A 16,486-nucleotide genomic window follows, 5' to 3' on the forward strand; every position below is an offset into this window, starting at 1 on the left:
GAAAGCGAGGACTTATTCCAGAATTCAAAGGATGGGAAATGATGGATAAATAAACAATATCAAAGGCAGTCTTCATTTTGGCTAATAGAAAGATTTTATTAATAAAAATATTTTGCTTTAGAAGTAGCGGTATGAATCTATGAAAATAACAGCTAGATAGGACTATATTAGGGTGTATTGAAATATCCCAAAGGGCTATCGAGGATCATTAAGAAAGAAATATTTAAAAGTTCCATTGACTGCTAATTCTTTAGAACGTTGAAGTCATTTGATAGTATTTTATATTTTTACTCAAAAAATATTGCCAGATAAAGTTTTTGTCGAGGAAAGACCTTTTTATCCACAGGGCAAATGTAAAACCCTAAGGTTTGTAGACGATTAACCAGACACATTTACAGAACTAACAACCAAGCAAACAGCATGACTCTGAATAGAATAGCTCACCGTGCAGCAGCAGGAGGGACCTATGTGAAGTGTCTGAATTATGCGAAATGATTTTCTCTGACTCTGTCAGGGAACAGAGAACTGTTGTGGCCAGTAAACTGGGGCTTTCCCAACAGCGATTTCACACAAAAGCATCAACTCATCAACTTGAGCTAATACCGTATTTGTGAACTCTTATTTTCCTTCAGTTTGGCTAAAGGTTGCCTTCAAGTACAAGTTTCCCTGGTTATTAGGAAATAAATAAATATCCTTGGAACACTGCTGTGATGCCTGGATATCTTTGTCCACCCAACCAATGAAACTCTGCGGTTGCCATGAGGACAGCTCTCAGAACCCAGGCCCTTACTAAGTGAATCTAGAAAAGGTTGGATTCGAGAGGTAGTTCCTGAAACACTTCCCTCCCACCTTGCCTATCTGCCTTCTTCCTTCATCCATGCCAATTTTTAACTATTGGGAAAAATTCAGCCAGAGTGTCTCCAGAAGGCCACTGTTAAGATGCACCTGGGATGGGGCACCTGGGTGGCTCAGTGGGTTAAGCCTCTGCCTTCGGCTCAGGTCATGATCTCAGGGTCCTGGGATCAAGCCCTGCATCAGGCTCTCTGCTCCGCAGGGAGCCTGCTTCCTCCTCTCTCTCTGCCTGCCTCTCTGCCTAGTTGTGATTTCTCTGTCAAATAAATTAAAAAAAAAATGCACCTGGGAAAGGGTGGTGATCATTGGCAATCTCCCCTGGCCCCATAACTTTAAGTTATGTTGTCAAATTAGGTCCATGTCCCTTTGGAAGGCACAGGGTATCAGGAACTTCAACGGAGAACAGAGAACAGAATGAAGTGACAAGTCAAGGACTTTGGCTCACAGGAATGGGTCCTCACTGATATTCTGGGGGCATTAAGGGTTCGGTAAGTTAGGGGACTTTAAACATTTTGATTCCTGTCTGTCACATGTTAATTGCATGACTCTGTGCACCTTACTTAACTTCTCTGCATCTCACATTTGTAAAATGGGTAGTCACCATCCCACCTACTTTCTAGAGCCTTTGTTAGAGTTGAGAGACACACAGAGCTTTCAGCATCCCAGGGCAGCACCCGACATAGGATGGATGCTCAGGGCCATTTTTGGAAGGAATAACAAGTGGGAAACACCAAGCTCAGTGCCTGACCCGGAGAAAGTCCCACATCGGGCTCTCTGCTCAGATGAGAGCCTGCTTCCCTTCCTCTCTCTCTGCCTGTCTCTCTTGTGATTTCTCTCTGTCAAATAAATAAATAAAATCTTTTAAAAAAATAAATTAAAGCTCTAAGTTCTACGGATGAGAAAATTTCTGAAAACTGTGCCCAGCTATTATGTGTGAAAGGCCACAAGTATCTCAGCCCAAGGAAGGGAAGCTATCTGTGGTGCTGGCAATTTTTTTTTTTTCACTCTTGACCAGGCTTAGGGCGCTTCATGGTCCTCTTCCCACTGAGACTGAAAATTTGCCCCAGTGGGAAGGAGAGGTGAATTCTAACATCCATTTAGAATTGCCTAGGTGAAAACTGTTCCTTTCTGTTGCCAGGAACCAAAACAATACAGTTTACAAGACAGAACATTTTCCACTTATCTGCTACACACATTTAACATTTTCTATTTTGGTTCATTATTAATCTATAATTCCTTTTTTTTTTTTTTGTGGAGTTGAGAAATCATAGCAGGAGGTTACATTGCTCAAAGAATGAATTCTTTCCTGAACAAGGAAAACTGGAAAAAATAGAAGCCCCAAAGGGACAAATGCCTTCCTATTTCCTGAGGCGCACTAAGAAGTCTACGATTAGCTCAGTTTCTAATAGTTTCCACAGCTCTGCTACTGGACATATCTCATGTTTTCCACCATAAGCCTGGTAAGAATTGCCTAAATCTATAATCTCTCTCCTACCCTTTTGGGCACTTATCACCTCTTTCCTAATTGCAGGGGGTGAGGAATGAGTTGGAACCTCCCTTAAAGACTTGCATTTCTCTTTCATTCTGACATTTTCCTGATGTCTCTTCGCTTGTTCCTTACATCTGATGCCACGCTGCCTGGTCCTCAAATAAAGATGACAGAAAACAACGTCCTGGCATGTCTTTCACTCCCCAGCACATGGCTGTTCACGCTGATACTGTTCTGAGTGCCGACAGCCCATATCATGTGCTCAGACGCCCTCTATGGCCTCATTTCCTGGCATCTACTCAGGAATATAAGCAATGTTGTAGACCATGACGACAAATATAACAAGTATTTCCCCAGAAATAGAAGTCATTCCACTCTTACCACTTCCCTTTGGCCAAAGTTGATACATTAAATTTAATTATTGTGTAACTAACCACCGCTTAAAGCACCTCTTCCCCCTAAATGAGATTTGCCAAGAATATCCAGGTCCAGCCACGGAAGGACCGACAGCACAACCTTGTTATGGTATTAAATATAGTGTGATATAGTAGAAAACACATGGACTCTCATGTCAGGAAAAATTGGATCCAAATCCTTCATCAGCCGTTTGACTATGTAATCGTTTTTTGTTTTTATTAAAAAAATTTTTTTTTTTAATATTTAAGTAGGATCCACACTGGGAACCCAAAGTGGGGCTTGAACTCAAGACCCTCAGATCAAGACCTGAGCTGAGAGCAAGAGCTGGACGCTTAATAGACCACCCACACACCCCTTGACCATGTAATTTCAAGCAAATTATATAATCTCTCTTAGGCTCTGTTTCCTTATTTGTACGAGGAGAATGTTACCTATCTTTATGGTTGTTGAGAGGATTAAATGAGTTAATGATTTAAAGTGATCTTAAAGCCTGTTAGTGCATAATTAGCTCTTGTATAATGTCATCTATTGCTGTTTCTGTCCTTTCATCATCACATTTTCTATCACTTTCTTCTAGTAAAGATAGGACCAAAGCTCTCCAATACTGAGAGTCATACCAGGTGTATCTCAAGGAACCCACCTTCCCCACACACATCCAGCCAAAATACATCTCCCTTTAAGGAAATTCCAAATTAGAGATTCACTACTTTAACATGGATTTGGTTACTTAGTTTCTTTTAAAACACAAATGTTCCTGGGATGGGCAACATATTAAGCCAATAAATAGTAATCTCTACCATTTGTGAAGTACCACATTTGTAGTTAATTGTGGCATTTCTTATCTTAACCTGTTAAACAATTCTATAAGGTAAACCTTATCCCTACTGATAAAGTTCAGACATACAGGCTTATGGTGATAATCAGAGCAAAATTGGAGAAGAAGTCACGTCACCAAGTTTCTTTTCTTTTTTTAAAGATTTTTTCTTTCTTTATTCGACAGACAGAGATCACAAGTAGGCAGAGAGGCAGGCAGAGAGAGAGAGGAGGAAGCAGGCTCCCTGCTGAGCAGAGAGCCTGATGCGGGGCTCTATCCCAGGACCCTGAGATCATGACCTGAGCCGAAGGCAGAGGCTTAACCCACTGAGCCACCCAGGCACCCCCCCCCACTTTTTTTTTTAAATGAAAGAAATGATTGCGTATAAACCATCTGAGACATTGATAGACAGGCTAAGAATATATAAAATCAGCATAGATTGGGAGTATCATGGCAACATCCTTTCCAAAGTGGGCTCTGACCTTGGAAAGAGCATTTTTGAGGAACTTTGAGAATATTAACTGTCCCATGCAGTCTTGTCTCTTGAGGACTTGTGACAGTTTGGTTAAATGTAAATGAAGTCACCAACAAGTTGCCAACAATGCAAAGGGATATATAAACGAATGAGTTGGGGGGGTGGTCTGGGGCGTGGGCGTTTCTGAGAATCCTGAGAATAAGTGTCTCACCAGGACATGTGGCTTCTAATTTGTTGGCAAGAGTGAAGTAGGACAGAACCCTAGTGAAAGTCTGGAGTTTTACCCCAGGACTCAAATGTCTATTTGCTAATGAGAGCACGCACAACCTCTCATAACCATCATGAAGTTGTCTCCTGAGTGACTCTCTGCATCACACAGTTAGCTTGATACAAAATAGAAACAATGAGAACACAGTCTCTAGAATCAGAGAGATCTAGCCTTGCCTTACAACACCGTTATGACTATGTAAGTTGTTCTGTGTTTAGCAGCAAGTTATTGAATTTCTTTGAAACTCATGATCATTACGTGTGTGTTACCCAATAATCACAGCACAAGGTCATGAGAAAATTCAATCAGGTAATACAGTCAAAGAGATGCAGCGGATGCTCAATGAATGCTAGTTATTTTTATCATGGAGGCATTTTGAAACCATGAGCTACTGGAGGTCAGGGACCATGCCTTACTCATCCTCATATCCCTGATGCGTATTGTAAAGTCAGGTTCAATAAATGAAGGTTGATGGATGTTTACACTAACAAACCTTGAGAAAAAAGTTTTTCTGACGTGCCACGAGAAGTTGCAGTGTAACACAAGAAACAATCAGACAGTGGAGGTCTACAGTAGCAAAAGTATTGAATAAGGTGGCCGTTTTTAGGCAATGCCTCTGTAGCTGCTTTGCCGCGTACTCATCATTTACACAAAATGAAAAGCACAGTCCTTATTTTCAGTGATGAATATCCACGAGTTGTCAGAAACTGAAAAATAATGACTCGGGTTCTAGGGAGACAGCTCAGTCCTGAGTCTGAGTGGAAACACACCTAAGGCAGGCACTCCATACACCATCTCTAATCTCACTCAGTGTCTCCAAGCTCACACCGCTTGCCCAAGCCCTGCACATGGGTTCTGAAAACGGTTGGCCCGGTTTGCTCTAGAAGAAAGCAGAACGTATCATTCACAGCTAGTCTTCAGTAAGTGATTAGATTTCTCTACTTCCTTGGACACGATGGAGCAAAGGGAACGTGATGACATGCTCTGCTCCATTGGTAAGCAGAAATAATTCTATATTCCAGAAACTCTGAATTCTTAAGGGTATCTTGAAGAAGGGTAAGGCTCTCATCACTTGAAAGGGAATTCCTGGGGGCGCCTGGGTGGCTCAGTGGGTTAAAGCCTCTGCCTTCGGCTCAGGTCATGATCTCGGGGTTCTGGGATCGAGGCCCGCATCGGGCTCTCTGCTCCACAGGGAACCTGCTTCCTCCTCTCTCTCTGCCTGCTTGTGATTTCTCTCTGTCAAAGAAATAAAATAAAATAAAAATATCTCTGACAATCTTACATGTGAACATTTAAAAAAAAAAAAAAAAGAAAGGGAATTCCTGTGGACTGGGAATCTGGCCTAGGGTGATTTTTTGTGGTTCGTGGAATGAGTCAAGATTAGGTTGCAAAATCCACCAACAATAATAGTAGCACTGTCCTAAGGCTGAGACACACTGATTTGAAAATGCAAATCAGAAGACCATAGTCAAGAACAGGATGAGGTGATTTTACTGAACAACTTCCTTGCCCATTTGAACGTATAGTGCATTCAGTTTCTATATACGCGGGTCGCTCTTAGATTTAAAATTGTAGGCCTGCAAGAAAAATCATGCACGTACACTCTATGGATGCATATTGTAAAATAAGCACTTTAATGAATTTACACTTATTCTTGAAAACTATACATGGTATCCATAAAGAACAATGGCAGGACCCAGAATCCTGGATATGCAGCTGTAGCAAAGGAGTGTATGGATGGTTAAGCAGGTAACAGATGTAGTATGTCCGATGTCTGAGAAGAAACGGCCACACTGTGTGCAAGAACGTCTCGTATTGCCAGTGTAGGACACTGCGTGTGTATGTGTATCAAACCAACAAAAAGAGAGAGAAAGGGGGGAAAATGATTAAAAGGAAGTTCTTATTTTCTTCTGTTAGAAAACAAAGCATGATTTCTTCCTGGATTATTGACTGGGTATCTTGAAGCCAAGTCATGTTCTAACAATTTCCCTGTAATTAGAAACATACATATCTGCATACGTTACTGCCAAAGTACGTAGGTATTTTACTGGCATTAGTAATCAGCATATGGCAGGGGAAGCACTGCCAGTGGGCAGAAGGCTTCACAGTGTTAGGGCCAAAGTGGTAAAAGGAGGCCGGGACTTGTAGGATGAGGCAGAGACATGGTCCCAGGAAACCGGAGTCTCAAACACTTACCTTCACGTTTTAGCCCACTTTGCCAAGCCTGAAGCCATGGTTGCTTCTGGCCATTTCCTCTGGTTGAGTCCCATCATTCTACAAAACAAAAAGAAGAGAAACTCTAGATAAATAATCTTCTATATCCTCAATCCTATTCATATTATAAAACATACAGCTTGTTACTTTTTTCTTGAAAAAAATACCTCATTTCATTCCACCCTCAGATCACCAAGGTCCAAGCATTACTATGTGGATTGGCATAGACCCTGGTGTTGATGCAGCCAAAGCTTATTTACAAAAACCGTCACGCATCGGAAGTAATAGACCAGCTTCCGTATGCACTGGAAATCTATGCTTTCCAACAGTGGACAAAATATGACTAGGTCCTATCCCCAAAACAAAACAAAGCCAAAAACAACTTACCTGGAATGAAAGTGTCTGTAGACATTTCTCTAAGTCTTGAACCAACTGCCCCATATATGAGGCAGATCCAACATACAGACATCTTCAGGTGAAGTCGGGGGTCCAGGACAACCCATTATTGTTGCTGAAATAAAAGCTGGGTCTCCGTCGGGGAGTGAGGCAAGGATCAGGAATTACCAGGGCACTGTCATAAGCACAGATTCTGTGGGCGTGCTGTGTAGTGACACCTAAGCTCCTTGTACTTGCTGGAGGAAACGAGTGGCTGACAGAGCAGGAGGGAGCTCCGGTCCTTTTAGGAAGGGTGTACTCCTTTCTTACCTAAGTGTGAAAACCTTAAGCAGGAAAATCTATAGTTCTGTGGGTGGTGAGAGTCCCCAAATGGGTCATCCATTCAAGCCCTGTTAAGCCAACCTCCTAATAAGCCTCTGGTTGAAATCTGCCCCTAAGGTCAGCCAACACATCCCAACAATGAGACCCCAGCTTTAGAACTAGTGAGGCTGATCTGTATAAACACTGTTCCCAGGCTGATTTTAAAAGATATCTGGAAGAATAAGGAAAAAAAAAAAAAAAAGAACTCACTCCAATAAAGCGTGGACAGGAAGAAGAGGTAGATTTCATTACCCTTCATCCATACCCATTTCCCTTCCTGGGCATGGAATTATACCTTCTCCAAGGCACTGAAGTCAGATTTGGATTGACTTGCTCTACCACTGAAATGGCCATTGGAATGGAAGTGACTTGTCTGATACCCAGACAGAAGCTTAAGTCATCGTTTGTTCTGACCGAGGTCTACCTGTGTCTTCGCCTGTGTCATAATGGATGCCAGTATGAGAAGAGACTCCTCCCTCGGTGCGGGTCCCGTCTACGTAATGACATGGAGCAGAACCACCTGCTGATACTCACTGAGCGTGTTGTGTAATTGAAAAATAAGCCTTGGTTTTTGTAAACTGCCAAGACTTTGGGGTAGTTTGTTACCACAGAATGGTCTAGCCTATTCCAGCTGAAATGAATAACAACGTGGAAGAAAACAACTGCGTGGCTGAAATGCCTCTGTTCATATCATATTTATAAGCTACTCAGCCTAAGTAATTAAACTTCTGTGAATTTCCTGATGTCCAGGATCTTTCCCCAACAGATAACTGAAAGAGAGCTTATCTTGACTCACACATTAGAACTTTTTTTTTTTAGATTTTATTTATTTATTTGATAGAAAACACAAGCAGGGGGGAGTGGTAGGCAGAGGCAGAGGGAGAAGCAGGCTTTCCACTGAGCAATGAGCCTGATGTGGGGCTCCATCCCAGGACCCAGGGATCATGACCTGAGCCAAAGGCAGACGCTTAACCAACTGAGCCACCCAGGCATCCCGAACATCTTATAATCAGTCGATAAATTGTGATTTGCCTCATTATGTGACTCAAAGCTGAAATGTTCATTTTTTTTTCTTAAGTGCTGAAGGAGCTATCAAATTGAAGGTAGTTGGATGGATTGAAAATAGGTCCACCAATAGTCTGTTACCCCCAAAATGGATAGGCAAGAAAATCGAATCCTGCATGTAATGAAATCTAACAAAATGATTGGCAAATTAACAAGGTTGTTGGTGTGAAACAGGCTTTGACTTTTTGCCTCACTTACAGCCCCACTGCTATGGAGATGTGCCCATGGGCCACGGGTAAGGCAGCCGCCGTGGCTCTACGATGTCACATCTGTAAAGATTCTTTTGAGTTTGTAAGAAAAGGTTTTGAGGGGCTGTGATCCTAGGGAAAATAATCAGGGCAATAGAAAACCAGAAGGATCACTAAGCAGAGGGGGAGAAGACATATTTAATTCCATTTCTGAAGAGATATTTAATTATTTCTTGTGGTTTTTCAGGGAAGATGATGTACGGGAAAACAGTGTGACAGAGAAAAGTAATGAACAAATGTCACAATGGTTTTCCTAGGTTTTCTTCAGGCTTAAAGAGTTAAAGTTACACCAGATGTGGAAGGGCAACAGATGGGTGCATTCTGATGACTTATAATGTTGGATGATAAAATGACCTAAGACTCTATTTAGAGAAATAGAACAGCCACACTTGGGCTGTTTACAGACGTAGAAATATCATGATAAGCAAATGTAGGCAGTTCAAAGGAATGAAAAAAAAAAAGGACAAGTGGATAAATAATGACCTGATGTTGTTGAGAAAATGTAGTATAACTCCTGCATGGTTAATATAAACACAGATGACCTCTGCGTTTGCTCAACTTTCGTCTTCAAGACAGGAAACAGCAACTGATCTTTATCGGGAAAGTAGAATCTTCCACTTGCCTCTGCTGTGCTGACATGATGGTGTATGTCAGGGCCTAGCGATGTCACTATCTCTCCAAAGCACATGCTGACAGCCTGATAGGCGCTTGAGAGAGAAGCTTATCCCGGGCATAGGCTTTGTGTGCCGCCGGGACAGTATGGCCAACGTCACGGTGTGGGACGGCAGCGTGCATGTATGATATGGAGCTGGGGGGTGGGATGGTGATCAGTGAGAGAAGCGCCCTGTGATAGCACCTTCCATGTCCATATTCACCAATTCATCCTGTTCACAAATTTAAACATCCTCTAGGGTAATGTTTACCACTTCACAAACAAACACGCCAACGAGCAATTGTTTCGTGCATGAGGGTAGCTAGTGAGTCCTATATTCTGGACAGACTATGAACTAAAACACAAATAATTGTTTATGAATTACACAATATTTTACGTCAGAAAAGTTTCAAACATCTGAACTATTTTTTTCCCTCTAGTTCTGATAAAAATGGATTTGGGTCTTTTTTCTTTTATAGGGCACACAGAATCATGCACACATCCATCATTGATATGACGCTTTAAAAATCCATGTGGAGAGGTCACAGTAACCTGCGGTGACTGGTGGACGTTCTCTCCCCTCTCTACTCTGGATATCTGTTGAGTTGTTATTTCTCTCTAAATGAAGTCACCTAAATTGACCTTGCATTTATTTCTTGCTTCATGGTCCATTTGGTCTGGGCTCCAAAAGAGATCTCAATATGGAATAAATTCTTATTGCTCTTACTTATTAAATTTTTCTCACCTACCATCACACTGGCAGAAAACACCTTTATTTTATGTTTCTCCATAGCCATTATATAGAGTCAGAATCCTGTTCCTGAGAGTCATGGTGGGATGGTTTTCCTTAGGTGTGTTCTCATGAAAGGGACTTGAATTCCATCTTCTAGCTCCCAATTCTACTTCTGTGTATGCATCCCCACAAGAATGATGGTATCAGGCTCATTCTCCCTCCTATTCTAAATAAATAAATTCATATATACTTTAACTTAAGCCTTCTGTTATGTGCTCTAAGTGATTTAAACTTTACATGCCAGTACCAGCCACTACCCATTCAATCAGAAGCAATGCTACTATAATCTAAATTAAGGGTTGACAAAATTTCTTCTGTAGAAGTTCAGACAGTACATGTTTTCAACTTTGTCGGCAGTATGGTCTCTGTTGTAATTAAACAATGCTGCCAATGTAGCATGAAAGCAGCCAGAGCTGTAATAACTGAATGTGTTCCAATAAAACTTTATTTACAAAAAAAAAACCCAAAAAAAAAAAAAAAACGACCAGATTGAAGGGGGTGGTTTTGGCCAGTGGCTGTAGTTTGTTGGCTGCTGATCTAAAACAAACAGACACTCTTAACCATACTAACAGTTTGTAAGTAAGAGTCTTATCCTGGTGAAATCACATTCACTGATGGCCTTCACATTTCCCCATAGTCTTACTTAGGAAACCTAAAAATGCAATACGGTATATTTGAAAGTTGCTAAGAGAGTAAAGCCTAAAGGTTCTCATCACAAGGGGAAAAAAAATCTTTCTTTCTCTTTTTATTCCTTCCTTTCTTTCTTTTTTCCTTTCTCTCTCTCTCTTTCTCTTATTCTTTCTTTTTCTTTCTGTATCTAAACAAGATGATGAATGTTAATTAAACTTATTGTGGTAATCATTTTGCAATTACATGTAGGTCAAGACATTATGTCGTATACCTTAAACTTATACAGTCAATTGCATCTCATAAAACTGGGGGAAAATCAATGTGGAGATGGAATTACTACTTTCTAAGCAGGACTCTATGACAGCTATTAAGAAAACTGACATTCCAACCTCTCCTTCCCCAATAAATATTGGCAGCATTGATACAAATGCTACTCCAAAAAAAAAAAAATGCATTTAGATGTTTTCTTTTACTCTTTTCTCAGTTCAGATGGTATCACCCCATTTCATGTCCTTGGCATTCAGCAGTACCTGTCTAGCCAATATGGGCTACAGAAATGTTTCTGATATAGAGTAAATCATAGAAACATAAAGCCATAGAGGGTTTAAATCATAATGATAGCTAACTTTTTCTTTTTCTTTTTTTTTAAGATTTTATTTATTCATCTGACAGAGATCACAAGTAGGCAGAGAGGCAGGCAGAGAGAGAGGGGGAAGCAGGCTCCCTGCTGAGCAGAGAGCCTGATGTGGGGCTTGATCCCAGGACCCTGGGACCATGACCTGAGCTGAAGGCAGAGGCTTTAACCCATTGAGCCCCCCAGGTTCCCCTCTTTTTCCTTTTTTTTTTTTTTTGGCAAATTTAAACACAAGCTTTTAATATCCAATTCTGATTCATTGTCCAAAGACAAGTCACCACTGAAACTTCAGAAGACCTTAATAAGTATTAAGAGCCTAAGCCAAATTGATAGAAACAGTACCAAGAAGTAACTACGTTTTCTCCCAGGTTAAATCATCTAATGGGACAATTTAAGGAAAAAAATATATTTCTTTAATTCAAAATCACATAAGTCAATACCCCTCTGTAAACAGTCTGATGGCTTTCCTATGTATTTTGGGCAACTTATCTGATGGAATTCCTAACACAAAATTTCATCAGATGATAGCCACCTTTTAACGAGCATCTACAATGTGCCAAGTATAATGCCAGGAACAAATATATATTACCTTGCTTCCCTTCAATGCATCCTATCAATGAGGAAACCAATGTTCAAATATATTGATTGAATTACTCGAGATTCTAAAACTCATAAAAGGCAGATCTGGGGCTTCCACCAAGTCTCCTGATTCACTCTAACATACTCTTTGCACTGAAGTTGTTGCCCTTCATCTTGATCCTTGTTTATCAGATTTTCCTGATTCCTTACCACAATATTGAAGATCAGTGCTTTTGATATAATTGAACCCCCAAAATGAGTACCTCTAATTAACATTCAATATGAAGATACTTTGAGAAATTATAGTGAAGTGTATTGCGCTCAAGGCTGAAAGTGGCACTTGCTAAATGCTAGTAATGATCTAGCACCTTCCAGCTGGCCTTGGACTTGTTGGCTCGAGAGGCCTGGGACAAACGCCAGGATCCTACTCATACTGGTCCTTCATTATAAAGTCCGTGTATTATCACACATGCGAAAATGAGGGGAACACAAAGGACACAGAAGTTGAAGGAATAACCTGGAGAAGACAGTGTTCACTCTTAGTCACAGAAAATAACTCGAGACACCAAGAGGAGGACATATGGATGTACTGTCCAGACCCAACTAACAAAGTCAGCTCTCCATACCAGGTTTGCTGCTTGATAGTTATTTAGAAAGAGGTCTTAGGAATTGGGCAGAAGACATAAACTTCTAGAATTCCAAATACTGGCTCATGATAATTTTCTCTTTCCTCATTTTTGTACTTCTTGAGAGGAATGTGAGGGAAGTGTGTTATAGCAGGAAGTGTGTTATAGCAACTGATTAGTTGACGACCAGTCAAAAAAGTCTGCGTAAATGAACTTTCCAGGAGAGTAACACTCACCGTAAATCAATCACGGGTGCCTCCATGGAAAGCTGAATCTAAAGCAAATATCTGAAAATGATATTTTCAAAAAGAAAGAAGAAAAACTGCTGGTATGTACGTATGTGTTTGTGTGTGTTGAGGGGATGGTCTCTGGCACAGGCAGAAGAGGGGAAAGGCCTGAATTTGTATCAGGATAATGCCAACCCTGTATCTCTGACTTACTTGAATCTCTGCCCAAACATGTGCTTGCTTTCATGTAGACCAGGCCCTGTAAATCTTGGCATAATCCGTCAGTGCGAGGAGAAATACATGACCTAGTGTGTGGCTGTGTCAGGAAGATGAAGTCGCTTCTGATGAAGTGTGAGGTCTCTTCAGTGACCTGTCCTGGAGACAATAACCTTTAAAACACATCAAAATCGAAACTGTAAAAATATTACTGCTGAACGCGAGGGGATCAAAACGCCCTAGTGACTTAAATGCCGCAGGCCACCCAATGAACCGTCTCAGCTGTAGGGTCTGTCCCTCTCGAGCGTGGTATTCCTTTCACGGACAGGAAGCTTACAACTTGTACTGGGGCATGTGGGGCACCTCCGAAGGGCTTCCCAGAGGACCTAGCACATCGGGAGTGGAAACGAGAGAGTAATTTAAACCACGTGAAAGTTTGGCTTCTTTTTCGAAACTACAGGAAGTCTCATTATATCATAGTTGGTTGTTACGTGGATTCGAACAGAGTGCTATGAGTTGAACCAGGTCCCCTGACACAGAACAACTGCATTCAGTTATAGTCTGTTAGGCATGGCTAGAATGTAATGTAAAAATCGTTAGACCTTCTTCCATTCCCCTATCAGTTTGGTGAAGATCAAAAACATTGACTGTACCCAGTGTGGAAAAGGCTGGGGAGGGGCCAGCATGCTATCACAGTGTGGGCGGAAAGGAATCTGGTATGACCCTTCTAGTGGGTAGAGGGGCACTATGTTTAGAGTCACAACATCTCTAAATCTTCTGATTCAACCATTCCACTCCTAGAGATTTCTCACAGAGAGAAAATTGGCCCAAATCTCAGAGATATATGCACGAAGTTCACCAGAGCACTCTTTATGAAAGCAAACATATTGTAAACACCTCCAGGGTCCATCAATAGGAGATCGGTTAAATGGCTTCACCAACAGTATTTACCATCCACGGCAGATTAAAAACAATACTGGTCTTTATATTAATCGACAGGAGAAACCATCAACGATGTGGTTATTTGTGAGAAATTAGGATAGGAACAAAGACCAAGTGATGAAACAACATATTTAATATGTATGTATATAATGTGCATAGAAAGCAAACACAAGCTGCTCCAGAGTAAGGAAGTTTGCATTAATGCTTTACTTGTTCTCATTCTCCTCTTTATGATGTGATTTCCCATGTATCTACAAGAATCTTGGTTATCAGCAAAAATTAACACAGCTCATGACCAATTGAGGTGTTTTTTCTCTCCCAGCACCTGCCTGATAAAGATGTCCCACTGCGGTGTTCAATGATTTGCATTTTCCCCAGGAAAGCGCCATCACAAAGCACCAGCACACAGGAAGAAAAAAAGCTTTGGGTCTGTGGTCTGCACTGCATTAGCTACTCTAAAGATAGAGGAATCAATAACTAGGCTCTAATAGCTTGTTAATCATCACACTGAACTTAAGTTTCACTTTTATAAAATAATCTTGGAACGGTAATAGCCCAGCCGCTTCACGTTGTTTTCTTTCTGAGGGTTTCATGAACATGACCTCACTCATCGCGCGGTGTGTCCATGAGCTCTAGCTGCCGGCAATTACCTTCCCATTTAAAGACAGACGTTCCAGGCTCAGAGACAGGTCGGGCTTTGGCCAGAACCTGCAAATGCTATGCCGGAGGTGGACAAGGAAAATCTATCTTTTTCTGCCTTTGGCCACTGTTGTGTGGTCGATGTTTTCCACTTCTTGATCCACGGACCACGGGGTCAACTTTTGAGCATCTGACATGTGGTCCCTTATCTAGCTTACTCTCCAAAATAGTCATTTTTGATTCAGATCAAACCCTCTCTCCCTCTTCCTCAATTCTGGGGTCTGCAGCAAAGGATTTAGGGAGGTCTGATGTGGTTTGGGACAAAATTGTTGCACTGTACAGGATATAGCAAAGGCATGGTGTCACAGTGAGATTCAGAAAGCCCTTACGTGAGTTAAAACTTGACAAATTCCTGTATGCCAGTCATCCCATGGTATGGGTCAGAAAAAGGAGAAATGAGTACGGTCCCCTACCAATGAAGTGACAAAAGGAAGGGAGGCACGCCTAGGCAGCTTTGTGACTTTGAGGCCACAGCTAGATGCCCCAAATCCCTCCCAGCAAATCTAGGCAAGCCACCAGAAAAGGGCCGATAGCAGAAATTGTCCTGGGTCTTTAAGCAGAAATATGGAAAAGGAAGTTTTTGGAGTTTTCCCTTTTCTTGAAGCATCAACATAAAATGAGAGAACAATAACCCCAAACAACCTCTTTCTTCCAAGGGAAAGTGGACCCACAACTTCCATTAAACACAAGAGAATGCGACCCACCCCACAGGGAGACATGGCCCTTGCCTCTGTCCAATGATGGCTCGGTGCTGAAAATTCTCTGCCTGCACCCATTAGGTGGACCTACACACACCACGAGCAGTGACAGGGACTCCAGCCTCTGACCCGTCTGAGAGGATCACCTTCCTGAGGCGAGAAGTAGCAGAATCAGGCACCCAGGGTTCTTGGGTGCCATCGATGGATGGTGTGAGCTGTCCCTGTGGGGCTTTTATGTTTCCATCTGTTTATCAGGACTAATGAAATAGAATTTTATTAATTTAGCATTAAGTGGGTATGAAGAGACGATAAGGATTTACTCCACAGATTTTCTGGACTGTGGAGAGAGATACACAGTGTTCAGTTTGCATATATGTAAAAGAGATGCTTGTGTTATGATAAGGTATTTTAGCCAAGCTTTAGGCTGTAGCTATTCTAACCTCTTATTTATCTTGGCATGCAGTATTACTGGAATTGGCATTTTAAAAATGATTTGTATTTTCTGAAAGACAAATGTGACCAGTATGAAAATAAGAGTCTAACTATCGACATAGAGGGTACACAGTTTCGGGTGATTCAGGTACACGTAGAATGACCTATAAACTTGATTCTCTGTACTACTCAACTTTCCTCTGGGTCCATTATCTTTCCTGCCTAAAGGTATTTAAGGAATACCCTTAAGTACTTGGGTATTTAAATACCTGGTCTAACAGAACCAACTGACTGAGAGTCTAGTTCTATTTTCTATGAATGTAGCCCAGTGACTCTTGATTCGTCTTGGAATAGAGCAGTGATATAGAAAATGCATTTTATTAGCCATTGTTTCGAGGACCATTTTAGAGAACATATTCACTGCTCAGAGAGCGTTAGCTTGTCTATCATACAAATGGGAAACTCAGTTCCCGCACACTCTGCAGATCAGTGTGTAGATATTAACAAGGTCCAGTACCCTAAGATCTCATACATTTATCCTCCCTAGAGGTGCAGTGAACCTGCAACTGATAGCCGTCCCTTATCACCCTCATCTTCGCTCATTCAAGGTAAACACTTTAATTCCATTGTTTATTTGTAAATTCCCACCTTGTGATTCTGATCCTTAATAAAGGCTCTAAGAAATCCGTCTCTCGAGTGCTGAAACAGTCTCAAATAACACAACCATACCATGTCCCAAAACTATTTCTGGGGTGAGAAG

At 41.4% G+C, this 16,486-nt stretch overlaps 1 protein-coding gene across 1 annotated transcript in view; it reads right to left on the bottom strand.

Annotated features, from left to right (window-relative positions):
- Nucleotides 1–16,486, bottom strand: part of NRG1 (neuregulin 1) — a 1,111,365-nt gene that overhangs the window by 320,188 nt on the left and 774,691 nt on the right. The gene's annotated exons all lie outside the window — the stretch shown is intronic.

The sequence above is a fragment of the Meles meles genome, chromosome 2 (genome assembly GCF_922984935.1).
Source record: "Meles meles chromosome 2, mMelMel3.1 paternal haplotype, whole genome shotgun sequence".
Classification (NCBI taxonomy): Eukaryota; Metazoa; Chordata; class Mammalia; order Carnivora; family Mustelidae; genus Meles; species Meles meles.